Here is a 9,732-nt window from a genome sequence, read left to right on the forward strand (position 1 = left end):
GGAGTCATCACCTTCCTTCAAAACTTACGTCTTGGACATACACATATTCTTTCTACTTTGGTCTTTAATGCCATTGGGTGAGTAATAAAAATCCGATTTGAAGGTGAGTGCAACATACACCAAAACAACATGCCTAAGACATGAAAAGACAGCATGGTCTAAATAGCAAGCAAAATTTCCATTCTGTTGCCATGGTCCTCCAGAACAAAAGCCCCAAGGGTCATGACCACGTCAGGTTACACAAGAATATGTAGCACACGGTGTTTTGAGAATGAATGGGTTTTACCTTCTCCTCATTAGTAAACTCCCTTCCTGGATGTGGAGCTCAATTTGAGTGTTACACTTAATGTTAACCATTCAGTTAGTTACTTTCCAGAGACACTGTTTCTATACTTTTGAATTGTTTCCAGTAATCAAGGTACTCTCTAAAGGGAGACCAGCCCACATCTGTGGTCGGTACGTTATTTTTGTAGTTTACATTAATATATTCCTCACACTAATTGCATTGAATGGTTTCTCTGATATGACAAAGAGATAAAGACAAGATGGTAGACATGAGTAGCTAAAAGAAGAAACAGAAGATGAAGTGGAGAAGGACCCACATATAGACAGACAGGCCTTCTGTCATATATGATCATTTGTTGTAACATGTCTAACTACCTGCAAATTTTTAACCACAATGAGACTTAGTTACCTAATATACAAAATAATTATATTAATAATTGTTGTGGGATTCCTAGACAGTAACCGTGCCTTAAAAGAAAGTCCTGCTCATTTATGTCCAAAAATCAACCATTGAAAATATTGTGGAGAACAGTTCTACTCTGACACATGTGGGGTCGCCATGAGTCCAAATCAGCTTAATGGCAACCAGTACTTGGTACCTGGTAGTATATGTTTTACAGAAGAATTGAGAGGATTGCAAATAAGGCATGGAAGGTACTTTGTTGTTGTTATTTCAGTTAGGTGCCATTGAGTCAGTTTTCAACTCATATTGATGCCACATGACAGAGTAAACTACCCTGTAGGGTTTTCTAGGCTGTGATCTTTACAGAAGCACATTGGTAGATCTTTCTTCCACAGAGCCACTCGATGAGTTTGAACTGCCAACCTTCTAGTTAGCAGCTGAGTGCTCACCATTGCATCACTGAGTCTCAGAACACTCATTATTCTAAATTATCTAAAGAACAGTTCTTTAGATGTTCAGAGACTGGTTAATACTAAGACTCACTCTTGGAGCACAGAAACAAAAAATATATATATAATTCCATCTGATGTGTATTTGCATAACCCATAATGCTGAGATCCCAGAATCTTTCACTTTCAACATACAACAGGCACAGGGAGAAAGAATTGGAGATACCTGAATGATAAGACTTTCATCTGTTTCACATTGCATAATTTAACACCTACCTCTAATTTCTTCTTCTCTTCCTCTATAGAATTCCCCTAGGAAAATGGCAGCAGGAAATCACAGTGACCGAGTTCATTCTTGCTGGGCTAACAGAAAAGCCAGAACTCTAGATGCCCCTCTTTCTTTTCTTCCTAGGAGTCTATATTATCACAGTGGTGGGGAATCTGGGCATGATCACACTGATTGGGCTCAGTTCTCATCTGCACATCCCCATGTACTATTTCCTCAGCAGTTTGTCCTTCATTGATCTCTGCTATCGCACTGTCATTACCCCCAAAATGCTGGTGAACTTTGTGACAGAGAAGAACGCCATCTCCTACCCCGAATGCATGACTCAGCTCTACTTCTTCATTTTTTTTTATTGTATCAGAAGGTCATATGTTGGCTGTGATGGCATATGATCACTATGTTGCCATCTGTAATCCATTGTTTTACAATGTCACCATGTCTAATCAGGTCTGCTCCTGGTTGGTAGTTGAGGTATATACGATGGGCTTGATTGGTGCCACAGTTCACACAGGTTGTATGTTAAAAGTGGTTTTCTGCAAGGCTAAAATAATCAACCATTACTTCTGTGATGTTTTACCACTACTAGAGCTCCCCTGCTCCAGCACTTATATCAATGAAGTGGTAGTTTTGTGCTCCAGTGCATTTAATGTTGTTGCTCCAACCTTGATCATCCTTGGCACCTATGTCTCCATCATTGCCAGCATACTGCAAATCCACTCTGCTGAGGGCAGGTCCAAAGCCTTCAGCACATGTAGCTCCCACATCTCAGCTGTCACACTTTTCTATGGCTCTCTAGCATTCAGTTACCTGCAGCCATCAAACGTCAGCTCCATGGACCAGAGCAAAGTGTCTTCTGTGTTTTACACTGTTATTGTACCAATGCTGAACCCCCTGATCTACAGCCTGAGGAATAAGGATGTCAAAAGTTCTCTAAAAAAATCATTGAGAAAAGACTACTTTGCATTAGCAAAGATTTATAATTCTTGGAGAAGTTTCAGTAAGGAAGGAGTCCAGAGATAGCAACATATATACACAAGTAGTGATATTATATCCAACACTCTATTATTTGGAAAAAGATTTCAAGGACAAGACTGGATTCATAGTGCTACGTGGAGGACAGTCACATGGAGGGCAGTGTAAATTCTAGGAAGTCCCAGAGGTCACCTGTAGTAATCCATATTACCTCCTATCATTTTTTTTTATTAACTTTTATTAAGCTTCAAGTGAACGTTTACAAATCCAATCAGTCTGTCACATATAAGTTTATATACATCTTACTCCGTACTCCCACTTGCTCTCCCCCTATTGAGTCAACCCTTTCAGTCTCTCCTTTTGTGACAATTTTGCCAGCTTCCCTCTCTCTCTATTCTCCCATCCCCCCTCCAGACAAGAGATGCCAACACAATCTCAAGTGTCCACCTGATATAATTAGCACACTCTTCATCAGCATCTCTCTCCCACCCACTGACCAGTCCCTTTCATGTCTGATGAGTTGTCTTCGGGGATGGTTCCTGTTCTGTGCCAACAGAAGGTCTGGGGACCATGGCCGCCGGGATTCCTGTAGTCTCAGCCAAACCATTAAGTATGGCCTTTTCATGAGAATTTGGGGTCTGCATCCCACTAATCTCCTGTTCCCTCAGGAGTTCTCTGTTGTGCTCCCTGTCAGGGCAGTCATCGATTGTGGCCAGGCACCAACTAGTTCTTCTGGTCTCAGGATGATGTAGGTCTCTGGTTCATGTGGCCCTTTCTGTCTCTTGGGCTCTTAGTTGTCGTGTGACCTTGGTGTTCTTCATTTTCCTTTGCTCCAGGTGGGTTGAGACCAATTGATGCATCTTAGATGCCCGCTTGTTAGCATTTAAGACCCCAGACGCCACATTTCAAAGTGGGATGCAGAATGTTTTCATAATAGAATTATTTTGCCAATTGACTTAGAAGTCCCCTCAAACCATGGTCCCCAGACCCCCGCCCTTGCTCTGCTGACCTTTGAAGCATTCATTTGATCCCGGAAACTTCTTTGCTTTTGGTCCAGTCCAATTGAGCTGACCTTCCATGTATTGAATGTTGTCTTTCCCTTCACTTAAAGCAGTTCTTATCTACTGATTAATCAATAAAAAAACCCTCTCCCTCCCTCCCCCCTTCGTACCCACAAAAGTATGTGTTCTTCTCAGTTTTTACTATTTCTCAAGGTCTTATAATAGTGGTCTTATACAATATTTGTCCTTTTGCCTCTGACTCATTTCGCTCAGCATAATGCCTTCCAGATTCCTCCATGTTATGAAATGATTCACAGATTTGTCACTGTTCTTTATAGATGCGTAGTATTCTATTGTGTGAATATACCACAATTTATTTACCCATTCATCCATTGATGGACACCTTGGTTGCTCCCAGCTTTTTGCTATTGTAAACAGAGCTGCAATAAACATGGGTGTGCATATATCTGTTTGTGTGAAGGCTCTTGTATCTCTAGGGTATGTTCCGAGGAGTGGGATTTCTGGGTTGTATGGTAGTTCTATTTCTAACTGTTTAAGATAACGCCAGATAGATTTCCAAAGTGGTTGTACCATTTTACATTCCCACCAGCAGGGTGTAAGAGTGCCAATCTCTCTGCAACCTCTCCAACATTGATTATTTTGTGTTTTTTGGATTAATGCCAGCCTTGTTGGAGTGAGATGGAATCTCATTGTAGTTTTGATTTGCATTTTTCTAATGGCTAATGATCGAGAGCATTTTCTCATGTATCTGTTAGCTGCCTGAATATCTTCTTTAGTGAAGTGCGTATACATATCCTTTGCCCACTTTTTGATTGGGTTGTTTGTCTTTTTGTGGTTGAGTTTTGACCGAATTATATAGATTTTAGAAATCAGGCGCTGGTCGGAGATGTCATAGCTGAAAATTTTTTCCCAATCTGTAGGTGGTCTTTGTACTCTTTTGGTGAAGTCTTTAGATGAGCACAGGTGTTTGATTTTTAGGAGCTCCCAGTTATCGGGTTTCTCTTCGTCATTTTTGGTAATGTTTTTTATTCTGTTTATGTCTTGTGTTAGGGCTCCTGACATTGTCCCTATTTTTCCTTCCATGATCTTTATCGTTTAAGTCTTTCTGTTTAGGTCTTTGATCCACTTGGAGTTAGTTCTTGTGCATGGTGTGAGGTATGGGTCCTGTTTCATTTTTTGCAAATGGATATCCAATTATGCCAGCACCATTTGTTAAGAAGACTATTTTTTCCCCAATTAACTGACACTGGGCCTTTGTCAAATATCAGCTGCTCATATGTGGATGGATTTATATCTGGGTTCTCAATTCTGTTCCATTGGTCTATGTGCCTGTTGTTGTAGCAATACCAGGCTGTTTTGACTACTGTGGCTGTATAATATGTTGTAAAATCAGGTAGAGTGAGGCCTCCCACTTTGTTCTTCAGTAATGCTTTACTTATCTGGGACTTCTTGCCCTTCTATATGAAGTTTGTCATTTGTTTCTCCATCACATGAAAAAATGTCATTGGAATTTGGATCATAAGTGCATTGTATGTGTAGATGGCTTTTGGTAGAATAGACATTTTTACTATGTTAAGTCTTCCTATCCATGAGCAAGGTATGTTCTTCCACTTACGTAGGTCCTTTTTAGTTTCTTCAACTAGTACTTTGTAGTTTTCTTTGTACACGTCTTTTACATCTTTGGTAAGACTTATTCCTAAGTATTTTATCCTCTTGGGGGCTACTGTGAATGCCATGGATTTGGTGATTTCCTCTTCGATGTTCTTTTTGTTGATGTAGAGGAATCCAAGTGATTTTTGTATGTTTATCTTGTAACCTGAGACACTGCCGGACTCTTCTATTAGTTTCAGTCATTTTCTTGAGCATTCCTTAGGATTATCTGTGTATAAGATCAAGTCATCTGCAAATAGAGATAATTTTACTTCTTCTTTGCCAATCCAGATGCTGTTTATTTCTTTGTCTAGCCTAATTGCTCTGGCTAGGACTTCTAGCACAATGTTGAATAAGAGTGGTGATAAAGGGCATCCTTGTCTGGTTCCCGTTCTCAAGGGAAATGCTTTTAGGCTCTGTCCATTTAGGGTGATGTTGGTTGTTGGCTTTGTATAATAAATTGTATAATAGATGCCCTTTATTATGTTGAGGAATTTTCCTTCAATTCCTATTATACTGAGAGTTTTTATCATGAATGGTGTTGGGCTTTGTCAAATGCCTTTTCTACATCTATTGATAAGATCATGTGGTTTTTGTCTTTTGTTTTATTTATATGCTGGATTACATTAATCGTTTTTCTAATATTAAACCAGCCTTGCATACCTGGTATGCATCTCATTTGGTAGTGTTGGATTATTTTTTTGATATGTTGTTGAATTCTATTGGCTAGAATTCTGTTGAGGATTTTTGCATCTACGTTCATGAGGGATATAGGTCTGTAATTTTCTTTTTTTGTGGTGTCTTTACCTTGTTTTGGTACCAGGGGTATGGTGGCTTCATAGAATGAGTTAGGTAGTATTCCATCATTTTCTATGTTTTGAAATACCTTTAGTAGTAGTGGTGTTAACTCTTCTCTGAATGTTTCGTAGAACTCTGCAGTGAAGCTGTCTGGGCCAGGGCTTTTTTTTTTTGTTAGGAGTTTTTTGATTACCTTTTCAATCTCTTTTTTTGTTATGGGTCTATTTAGTTGTTCTACTTTTGATTGTGTTAGTTTAGGTAGGTAGTGTTTTTCTAGGGATTCATCCATTTCTTCTAGGTCTGCAAATTTGTTAGAGTACAATTTTTTGTAATAATCTGATATGATTCTTTTAATTTCAGTTGGGTCTGTTGTGATGTGGCCCATCTCATTTCTTATTCGGGTTGTTTCCTTTTCTGTATTTCTGTAGTCAGTCTGGCCACCGGTTTCTCAATTTTGTTAATTTTTTCAAAGGACCAGCTTTTGGCCTTGTTAATTCTTCCATGTGTTTTTCTGTTCTCTAATTCATTTAGTTCGGCTCTAATTTTTATTATTTCTTTTCTTCTGGTGCCTGATGGATTCTTTTTTTGCTTGCTTTCTATTTGTTCAAGTTGTAGGGAGAGTTCCCTGATTTTGGCTCTTTCTTCTTTATGTATGTGTGCATTTATCGGTATAAATTGATCTCTGAGCACTGCTTTTGCTGTGTCCCAGAGGTTTTGATAGGAAGTGTTTTCATTCGTATTGCATTCTATGAATTTCTTTATTCCATCCTTAATGTCTTCTATAACCCAGTCTTTTTTGAACAGGGTATTGTTCATTTTCCAAGTATTTGATTTCTTTTCCCTAATTTTTCTGTTATCGGTTTCCACTTTTATGGCGTGTGGTCTGAGAAGATGCTTTATAATATTTCGATGTTTTGGATTCTGAAAGTTTTGTTTTATGACCTAATATGTGGTCTATTCTAGAGAATGTTCCATGTGTGCTAGAAAAAACAGTATATTTTACAGCTGTTGGGTGGAGTGTTCTGTATAGGTCTATGAGGTCAAGTTGGTTGATGGTAGCAATTAGGTCTTCCGTGTCTCTATTGAGCTTCTTACTGGAAGTCCTGTCCTTCTCCGAACGTGGTGTGTTCAAGTCTCCTACTGCAATTGTGGAGGTGTCTATCTCACTTTTCAGTTCTGTTAAAGTTTGTTTTATGTATCTTGCAGCCCTGTCATTGGGTGCATAAATATTTAATATGGTTATATCTTCCTGGTCTATTATCCCTTTCATCATTATGTAGTGTCCTTCTTTATCCTTTGTGGTGGATTTAACTTTGAAGTCTATTTTGTCAGAAATTAATATTGCTCCTCTTGCTCTTTTTGCTTGTTGTTTGCTTGATATATTTTTTTCGATCCTTTGAGTTTTAGTTTGTTTGTGTCTCTAAGTCTAAGGTGTGTCTCTTGTAGGCAGCATATAGACAGATCGTGTTTCTTTATCCACTCTGAGACTCTATGTCTCTTGATTGGTGCATTTAGTCCATTTACATTCATTGTAATTACAGATATGTGTTTAGTGCTGTCATATTTGTGAGTGGTGTTGAGAATTTCATTTTTCCACTTACTTTTTTGTGCTGGGACGTTTTTCTTTGTAAATTGTGTGTTCCTCATTTTCATAGTAGTTGAATTTATGTATGCTTAGTCGTTATGTTTTTCTTGGTTTTTATTTTGAGTTATGGAGTTGTTATACCTCTTTGTGGTTACCTTAATATTTACGCCTATTTTTCTAAGTAAAAACCTAACTTGTATTGTCGTATATTGCCTTGTTTTCCTCTCCATATGGCAGTTCTATGCCTCCTGTATTTAGTCCCTCTTTTTGATTATTGTGATGTTTTACATATTGACTTCAATGATTCCCTGTTTTGAGCATTTTTTTCTTTTTAAAATTAATCTTGTTTTTGTGATTTCTCTATTTGAGTTGATATCAGGATGTTCTGTTCTGTGACCTTGTGTTGTGCTGGTATCTGATATTATTGGTTTTCTGATGAATTTCCTTTAGTATTTCATGTAGCTTTGGTTTGGTTTTTGCAAATTCTCTAAGTTTGTGTTTATCTGTAAATATTTTAATTTCACCTTCATATTTGAGAGAGAGTTTTGCTGGATATATGATCCTTGGCTGGCAGTTTTTCTCCTTCAGTGCTCTATATATGTCATCCCATTGCCTTCTTGACTGCATGGTTTCTGCTGAGTAGTCTGAACTTATTGATTCTCCTTTGTAGGAGACCTTTCTTTTATCCCTGGCTGCTTTTAAAATTTTCTCTTTATCTTTGGTTTTGGCAAGTTTGATGATAATATGTCTTGGTGATTTTCTTTTGGGATCAATCTGATATGGGGTTCGATGAGCATCTTGGATAGATATCCTTTTATCTTTCATGATGTCAGGGAAGTTTCCTGCCAACAGATCTTCAACTATTCTCTCTGTATTTTTTGTTTTCCCTCCCTCTTCTGGAACTCCAATCGTATGCAAGTTATTCTTTTTGATAGAGTCCCACATGATTCTTAGCGTCTCTTCATTTTTTTTAATTCTTTTATCTGATTTTTTTCAGCTGTATTGGGGTCAATTCCCTTATCCTTCAGCTCCCCCACTCTGCATTCCAGTTGCTCGATTCTGCTCCTTTGACGTCCTATTGAGTTGTCTAATTCTGTAATTTTACTGTTAATCTTTTGGATTTCTGAATGCTGTCCTTCTATGGATTCTTGCAACTTATTAATTTTTCCACTATGTTCTTGAATAATCTTTTTGATTTCTTCCACTGCTTTATCAGTGTGTTCCTTGGCTTTTTCTGTCGATTGCCTTATTTCATTTCTGAGGTCATCCCTGATGTCTTGAAGCATTCTGTAAATTAGTTTTTTATATTCGGCATCTGGCAATTCCAGGATTGTATCTTCATTTGGGAAAGATTTTGATTTTTTAGTTTGGGAAGATGTAGGATCAATCATGGTCTGCTTCTTTATGTGGTTTGATATCTACTGCTGTCTCCGAGACATCTATAAGATATTGTAGTGATTTATTTTGTATTTGCTCATTGAGTCTTATCTTGTTTTGTTTTCTTTCAATATACGTAGATGGGCTACTAGATTGCGTTGTCTTGATTGTTGTAGCCCTTGAATCACTTATGTCCTTTTACCAGCTGGTTTGGGTTGTTACCCGATATATAAGCCTAAGAGTCTGTTCACTATTCTTGAGTATAATCTGATTTTGGGTCATCAAATGTGTGGTGCAGACTGTCACCAATCATCCTAGAGGAGTACTGGTGATAGTTGTGTGCACCAGATTCTAGTAGCAGCAGGGGTTCACACTGTACGGAGGGTAGGATGCTGACAGGCTCCTCAAGTGCCATTGAAGTAGGTATGTCTCTTTGCCTAAAGTACTTTGGTGGGTGGGCTCTGCAGCTGTATCTTAGGCCCTCAATGCAATTACCTCTACAGATTGGTTAGTGTCACCCTCCTTAGACCCCTAAGGCAGGAGGCTAGGTGGTCTGGGGGGAGCTTCAGCCCTCAGTTCCCCATTGTGGGTCAGTGAGGGCTCTGTTGAATACGCAGAGATATCAGAGCTGGGAAACTTGTCTTTCCAGTAATCAGCTTAAACAATTATAGTCATATCTCTATCAGAATTGCCTTTGCATTATAATAGTCACCTTATTCCCTCTAGGGATGAAAGCCCAAGACTGTAGATCACATATGTTTGGCTGGAGCTGGTTCTGTGTTTTTAGTCCAATTAGGGAAGGATTTTTGGTCCCTGGGTTTTTTGTAGCTTCTTCTCTCAGGCCAGGAGAATTGGTTAGGAAAAGACGGGAAAAAAAAAAAAAAAAAGAAAAACCACAGAACACT

The 9,732-nt window shown here is 38.5% G+C and overlaps 1 pseudogene; it reads left to right on the plus strand.

Annotated features, from left to right (window-relative positions):
* Positions 1-1,524: 1,524 nt before the first annotated feature.
* LOC126061047 (olfactory receptor 150-like) lies at positions 1,525-2,443 on the plus strand (annotated as a pseudogene).
* Positions 2,444-9,732: the final 7,289 nt, after the last annotated feature.

This window comes from Elephas maximus, chromosome 17 (genome assembly GCF_024166365.1).
Source record: "Elephas maximus indicus isolate mEleMax1 chromosome 17, mEleMax1 primary haplotype, whole genome shotgun sequence".
NCBI lineage: Eukaryota > Metazoa > Chordata > Mammalia > Proboscidea > Elephantidae > Elephas > Elephas maximus.